Below are 7,951 nucleotides of genomic sequence, written 5' to 3' on the forward strand. Positions count from 1 at the left end.
GGGCCAATATAAATTTCACTGAACGTTTCGCATGAACAAATATATTGAATTTACGGGTATAGTTGTCCAAGCAAAAAAACTTGCTAAAAAGGCTGAACAAGAGGGTGAACACGAGTAAAAGCAGTAACATTGTAAATTATTAAAGTCTTCCTTTTTTATCGAATCTTAAAAGCAACCCTGTTATAGATAATACAGACATAAAAATCCGACGGAAATGCGGAAACGTTGAGATGTCGGCGAAAATAGAACCGTGTAATTGTTAATCAACATCAATACTTCATGACAAGGGGTCATCTGCGAAGCTCACGAATACCTGCAAAGGTTGCCTAAAGGCGGACCATATCGTGAACTTTTTTTATCATTAGACCGCGAAACTAGATTTTTGCTACTAGTTAATTAAACACAACACAGTTTAAAAGAATTTTTTTAAACAGAATGAGCCCGGATGAAGCCATTGATACTAAATCCTGTTTCGTTTGCATGTTTAACCACAAATTAATGTTGTCCGGTTATTGTTCGCTTGACCGACAAAGCTTGCAATTGAGTGGGCGAACGTTTATAATTTTCATAATCACCAAAGAAAAGTTAAGTTCAGTAATTTTGTCGTTTACACAACTATCGATGTAAGGTTTTGTCAAAAACCTTGAGACCATTTATCTAAAGCGCATGGAAACCTTGTGTAAAGTATTATCTGCAACAATTAAAACTCATGTCAACAGAGATTGTGAGATTGTTATGTTCCTTGGTCAATATTGAATGACTTGTTAATTAAACCTGTAACAATTGGCATGTTCCACAACCATATCCCATTTTCACGGGTGCGTCGAGTGCTGAAGAACATTCTCGATTCGCGTAGCTTCTTTTTAACACACCCAAAGACAGTCACTTGTTACATCCCGTTGTTTTATGGAAAATATGACAAGTATGGCCAGACCAAACAGTTAAATATGGCTAGACCAATCGTCCCAAAAGTTATTGTGCACTTGTGCATGCATTCAAAAATTTAGTTAAAAACCTACGCAATATCGTACCATGTTGCTACATATTAGAAGCACTTTGAGCTCTAAAGCAAACACGGCAAAGTACCGTGCCTTAGTATGGCCTTAGTTGATTTCTGGCGCCCAGTTCCCTTTTTACTTAAGACGTGTTCCGTTCAGTGTATTGTAGGTCAACCCTTTTTCTGTGTTCTACGTCCCCACATAAAAAAAGAACAAAAGAACTTCCCATGACAGTTCCTGAATTGAAAAGCACGCGTTTTCTGTGTTAATTAAAGCTGGGACACACTAGGGGACAAGTGGCAGCGACATGTCTCTGCGACAAGTTGCTCCATGTGTACTACTTGCAAAACAAGTCGATGCGACACGACGCCTGTTCGGTGCACACGCAGTGATCTCGTATGAGGGGGAATGTGAACTAGTTTTCTAATTCAATAGGGCTGACCATATGACGCTCTCTCATTGATTCATCTATATTTTGTCGCAGCGACAACGCTGCTTTCGCTAATTTTGTCGCTGCGATAAGTTGCACGAATTCAAACTGGTTTGAATTCGTGCGACTGATCGCAGCGACAAAATTCTGCCACAGCGACAGTGATTTTCATGAAATTAACCGTGTCACAAAAGGCAAATTGTTGCGGCGACTTGTCCCCGCGACGTGTCGCAGCGACTTATCGCCTAGTGTGTCTCGGCCTTTAGCCCTTTAAGTACTAACCTCGCATATATGCGTGCAAAATACTGATACTATTTTCAATATTTGCTTAAATTTTAGTCAAAACGCTATGATTGCGTGTTCATAATACCGACTGATTCGCATGACAGCTATCACATCCTGGAATCCGGAAGATTCTTTTTTTCTTTTTTTGCTACGAGGATAACAGTGAAAAAAGCACAAGTTTGTTGCGAATTTTCTATGATGAAAACTTGTTCAGAACTGATCAAAAGTCTACGTTAATAGCACACATCAGAACTTAGCCTAGTACTTAGTATATGGCTAGGAATTGTCTTCCCACTTTTTCCTCCGGCCCCACTTCAGCCATTTGATGAGGGCCAGTCTCGCGCTTCTCATTATAAGTTGGCTTGATCAATTGGTTTACAATTGTTCCTCATGGGTGGCGGGACGTCAGCCAATAGAAGTTCCTCTGGCAGCCGCTATCAGTCCCTAATTGATCTCATGCATCCACATCCAACCCACGTATGAATGTGAAAGAATACGTCAGCGAGATAGAGATGGACCACCAACAACGATGCAACAGGAACCAACTTAGTTCAAGAATTTCTAAAAACCTTAAAGATAGATGGCAAGGAAAACGGGAACTTAAATTCCAAGGATTCTTTCCGGAGTGCTTTTTTCAAACACAAATCTTTACTTTGCGGATAAGTTGACAGCTTTTGTGTATGCTGCGGTCATGGAACGGAAGGATACAACGCCAAGAAAATGCGGTCCAACCTAGTATCTACGAAGTATTCTCTACGCCTACACTTCTTTCAATAACACTTGCAAAGCGAAAAAGGAAAACACTATCAAAACACTTAAATGATAATGATAAAAATGAAAGACACGTTGTACATTTTTTACATTGGAATAATATTGTTTAAACCACTTTTAATTCGTGAAGAAAACGGTTTTACCAGCGGAGTTCAGTTTATATGGTTAAATAACCACATCACTCTGACGAGGGGCTAACGTTCCAAACGCCCGTTTCAATTAAATTTCTTAATTAGGGTGGTTAATTAAGCATATTCGGCAACTCCGTGACAAAACTTCTTTTCTGTGTTCAACTTCCCCACATTTAAAAAAGAACAAAAGAACTTCCCATGACATTTCCTGAACTGAAAAGCACGCTTTATCTGTGTTAATTAGCCTTTTAAGTACTAACCTCGCATATATGCATGGAAAATACCGATACTATTTTCAATATTTGCTTAAACTTTAGTCAAAACCATATGATTGTGTGTTCATAATACCGACTGAGTGGCATAACAGCTATCACAGCCTGAAATCCGGACGATGAGTCCCGATTTCCATCACATTATACCTTTCCTTTGACAAGAAATCACGGAATACCGTTTTTTTTTGCTACGAGGATAACAGTGAAAAAAGCACTACTTTGTCGCGAATTTTCTATGATGAAAACTTGTTCAGAACTGATCAAAAGTCTACGTTAATAGCACACATCATAACTTAGCCTAGTACTTAGTATATGGCTAGGAATTGTCTTCCCACTTTTCCCTCCGGCCCCGCTTCAGCCATTTGATGAGGGCCAGTCTCGTGCTTCTCAAGTTGGCTCGATCATGCCCCAAAAAGAATTCTGGCCTTGATTGTATCATTCCACGAGCAGGAATGAACTGGTTATGTAGTGTCTCGCTATGCGATAAATTTAATCCATGCTCGCTTAAGGGGACATTAAGTATTTTGTTATGTAGGAAATGGGCAGACATGAAATCGTTTTCATTTTTCAGTGTTTTCATAAGAAGCTAAATATTTGCTTTGTAACGAAAGAGCAAATGCAAATCCATTTTTAAGCACCACGATATCGATACGCAAACAATGCTGTTAGGAAGCGCGTGAATTGGCTGTAATTACTGACTCCGACTTGAACTGAGTAGCTACGTAGAATGTAGTCTTCATTACACCATCACTAACAATAGCTGCACTGAAAAGAAAGGGCAGAGTTTAAATCACTCAAGTTCAATCTCTTTAAGTATTTCACTCATCAAATTCTTAAATTTACAATTCGCAAACACGTCGTGCTTCCTTAGGTAACTAGCGATTTCGAAACCAAGAAATCCGGCGATGGAGCCCGCAGCCAAACTTTGACTGGTTCAGTCCCTCAGTCTTTTCACAACATTACCCTTAGGATTAAGCATATCCTAAGAATATCGTGGTTATGTACCCTTGTTGTTCATTCATTAGAAAGAAAATCTTTGGCTTCTTATCACATAAATTAAATTTATAGCACAGCAAGAATTGTACGCAATCAATTCAGTAATCTTGAGTTATGTATCGTCATGAGCTGGGGGTGTACCAAATGTACTGACGGTGTAATTGATAAAAAATTCTTGGAAGCTTTTAACTGGGCGTATGTACATAGAGGATGTGATAGGTTTTGAGAACAGACGCTGAGCTAAACTTACATATCTAAATATCTTAGTGCTGTCTAAATTTACTGTATTTTCCATACTGATTCTGAGGTGGAATTGATTTCTGTTTGTGCATCAAGAAAAGTTAGTTGTCTTGAAATTGTCCTTGCGCGGCTATGAAACGCTTAGATCAAACAACTGAAAACCAATTATTGTGTAACACAGGGCGAGCGAAGCTTCATTTCCTTAATTAAATATACTTGGTTTCGGTAAATATAAGGGTATTTCAGTAATTGCGTGGGCCATCGGTTCAACAAGTGTACGCTTTTCGTCAGTAAAAGGGCGTATCTAATAGTTAATTTGTTTTGACAAATTCAATTGCAGGAACACAACAAAATTGAATATCATGGATCATCAGGACAGTTTAGGGCCAATATAAATTTCACTGAACGTTTCACATGAACAAATTTATTGAATTTACGGTATAGTTGTCCATGCGCAAAACTTGAAAAAAAGGCTGAAAAAGAGGGTTAACACGAGTAAAAGCAATGACATTGTAAGTTATTAAAGTCCTCCTTTTTTATCGAATCTTCAAAACAACCTTGTTATAGATAATACAGACATCAAAATTCGATGGAAATGGGGGAACGTTAACGGTTGAAGTTTGTTGTTTGCCCAAATCTAAGGACACTGCAGGATTTAAACTCTATTTCTCGCCTGTTAGTCACAGTTCTCGAGAAAGTATAGTGAAACGATGAAAGGGACAAATTCCGTAGTATTTTGAACGGGGCACTAAAAATAAACAGTATATCAGTTGCAAAATGTCAACGTCGAGATGTTAGCGAAAATAGATCCGTGTAATTGTGCTTTAGCAACATTAATATTTCATGACAGGAGGTCATCTGGGAAGGTCACCGATGCCTGCAAAGATTGCCTAAAGCTGGTCCATATCGTAACCTTTTTATACCTTTAGACGGTGAAACTAGCATTGTGTCACTAATTAATTAAACACAACACAGTATACAACAACCTTTTTTTGACAGAAGGGGTCCGGATGAAGCCAGGGTTACTTAATCCAGTTTCGTTTATATGTCTTGTTATTTTTCGCTTGACCGATAAATTGAGTGGGCGGATGTTCTTAATTATCATAATCACCAAAGAAAAGTTAAGTTTAGTATTTTTTTCGTTTGCACAACAATTGATGTGATGTTTTGTCAAAAACCTTAATACCATTTATCTAAAGCGCATGAAAAACCCTGCGAAAAATATCCCCCGTGAAAAATTTAGCTTGTTCCACAACCGTATCCCATTTTCACGGGTGCGTCGTCGAGTGCTAAAGAATATTCTCGATTCGCGTAGCTTCTTTTTTTCACACCCAAAGACAGTCACTTGTTACATCCCGTTGTTATATGGAAAATATAACAAATATGGCAAGACCAAAATGTTAAATACGGCCAGACCAATCGTCCCAAAAGTTATTGTGTACTTTGGCAGGCATTCAAAACCTTAGTTAAAAACCTACGGAATATCGTAGCATGTTGCTACATATTAGAAGGACTTTGAGCTCTAAAGGTAGACACCCTGTTTTACTATGGTCTTAGTCGATTTCTGCCGCCCAGTTCCCTTTTTACGTGTTCCGTTTAGTGTATTGTAGGTCAAGCGGACACTTCGTGGGCATACTCGTATCATTTCGTACTGACGGGTGGTGCTCATTGTAGTGGTTAAAGTTCGGTTATCTGACGGCTACACGCAAAAACCTTTAGCTCATCCCACAATCTCTGGAATTTTAAGCCTTCCAATTACCTTGCAAAAATAAAAGTACAATTATTTTTATGGGATGTAGAAATTCTTAAACCATTACACAAGTTTGTTCCTGTTGTATCCAAAATGCTATAAATATAAGGTTTTAGGCTTGAGATGGCCAAACTCTCCTTGGTCAAAGAATAGGTATTTGAATTGCAGCAAGGATCCAGACAATCGCGATGGAGTGCAAACTTAGTTTCACAGTAAGTTAAGAAAACAATTTTGCCGTTAATTCGTTTTAGGCCCTACCAGTAGGTAAGACGTGGAAAAGTAACCAGATCAAAAGCAGCCTGAATGACTTGACAGCAGAATGACAATGAAATTTACTTCTCTGCTTTCCTATTAATCAATATTACAAGTGGATGCTTGAGCGTACTGAGTGGAAAACACCTAAAGAACATTGAACACTTAGGACTCAAGCAGAGGTGTAAGCCTGACACAGGAGCAAACAATTTGTTGTTTATGAGTGACTAACCAAGCGTTTCTACTGGCAAAAACGTTATAAGGCTTTTAGTTTGATTCAGTGTGCTTTTGCTTTCGTGGAAAGCCGTGTAGATTTTGCCGAATACGAGTCTCGTCATGTTCTCCTGTGCTTATTTAACCCCAAATGTGTTCATTAATAATAATAATAATAATAATAATAATAATAATAATAATAATAATAATGATAATGATAATGATAATGATAATAATAATAATAATAATAATAATAATAATAATAATAATAATAATAACAAGTCTAAGGGTTGTTTACCTAAGCACGAGTGCTCTACTAATTGGGGAGACTACAAAACAACTGAAATCAGAAAAAATCAAATCAAATGTTGGTTTTAGAATGGAGGGGAAAACCGGAGTACCCGGGGTGAAACCTCGCAGAGTAGCAGAGTAGAGAACCAACAATCTCAACTCACATATGGCGGCGAATATGGGAATCGATCCCGAGCCACATTGGTGGAAGGCACTGATTACGATCTCCACTGAGTCGTAAGAACATTGAAGGATCTTAAGAAATTTAATATACATATATCATTATAGGATTAAAAAGCATAATACTAGATGGAGAGCTGAACATAAAGGAAAAAATGTCCTTCGTTGTGCTTTAGATTGCAGTTATAGTCCTGTTGGGCGGCGCCGTTAGAATCAAAGCCAAAATTTTCACCATCAGCTCAAGATTTAGATGTGATGCGGAAAAATTGGATCATCTCGTTAAAGTTGGCCCATCGCAAGGCAACCTCCAAACGACTCAACGAAGCGCTAGATGCGATGGAGGAAGCACACACGATCTCCAAGCAAGTAAGTTCCTTATTTATTGCCAATAAATCACTAATCAAAAGCAAAGTGTTCATGTTGTACCAGTCAAGATAATCGTCAACAAAGTAGTAATGTTGTTAAAAAAAATCTGAGACGAACACAAGGTGAGCGTCTGTTAATGTGTTGGAATGTGAAGACGAATCAAAAGTGATGGATCCGGCGTTGGTGATTTGTTGATTTAATTCAGGGATTTCCACTTTAATATGTATAGTTTGTACTGATTTCGAATAATCCTGGCCTTTATAGTTTTCCAGCAAGCAAATCTTGCGAAAGTCTGATGAAGAGGCAATCAACTTTGCAACTGACAGAGGAAGAAGAGGCGTTGGAAGACGCGGGTGGAAAAATATCAAGTGTGTGTTTCTCCTATGTAACGAGCATTAGCTGTGGTTACACACACCTTTGGTTTGGGGGCTTCCAAAGGGTAAATGGCTTGGGTTTGGTTCAGCTCAAGTTTCATGTTACCTTTTGGAATACGATTACACAGTAAAAGCTTCCCCTCAGGGTAATAGTATCTGACCTGCGAATCGCCCTTTTTTCGCAGTCGGAGAATGAATTGCTAAGGGCGCAGCTAAACGAGGTTGGACCGAAGGAGCTATGCAGTCGCTAGGCTCTCGGCCCCTGAACACGACCCATACACGACCTCATAGCACAGCACGACAACCAGATGGAACAGGCTGGGAGTCGATTTTGCTGAGGGAGGAAAACCGGAATGCCCAGAGAAAAACCCTCGGAGTAAGGATTGATATCTATTGAAACTC

The sequence above is a fragment of the Montipora capricornis genome, chromosome 1 (assembly GCF_036669925.1).
Source record: "Montipora capricornis isolate CH-2021 chromosome 1, ASM3666992v2, whole genome shotgun sequence".
NCBI classification, from domain to species: Eukaryota; Metazoa; Cnidaria; class Anthozoa; order Scleractinia; family Acroporidae; genus Montipora; species Montipora capricornis.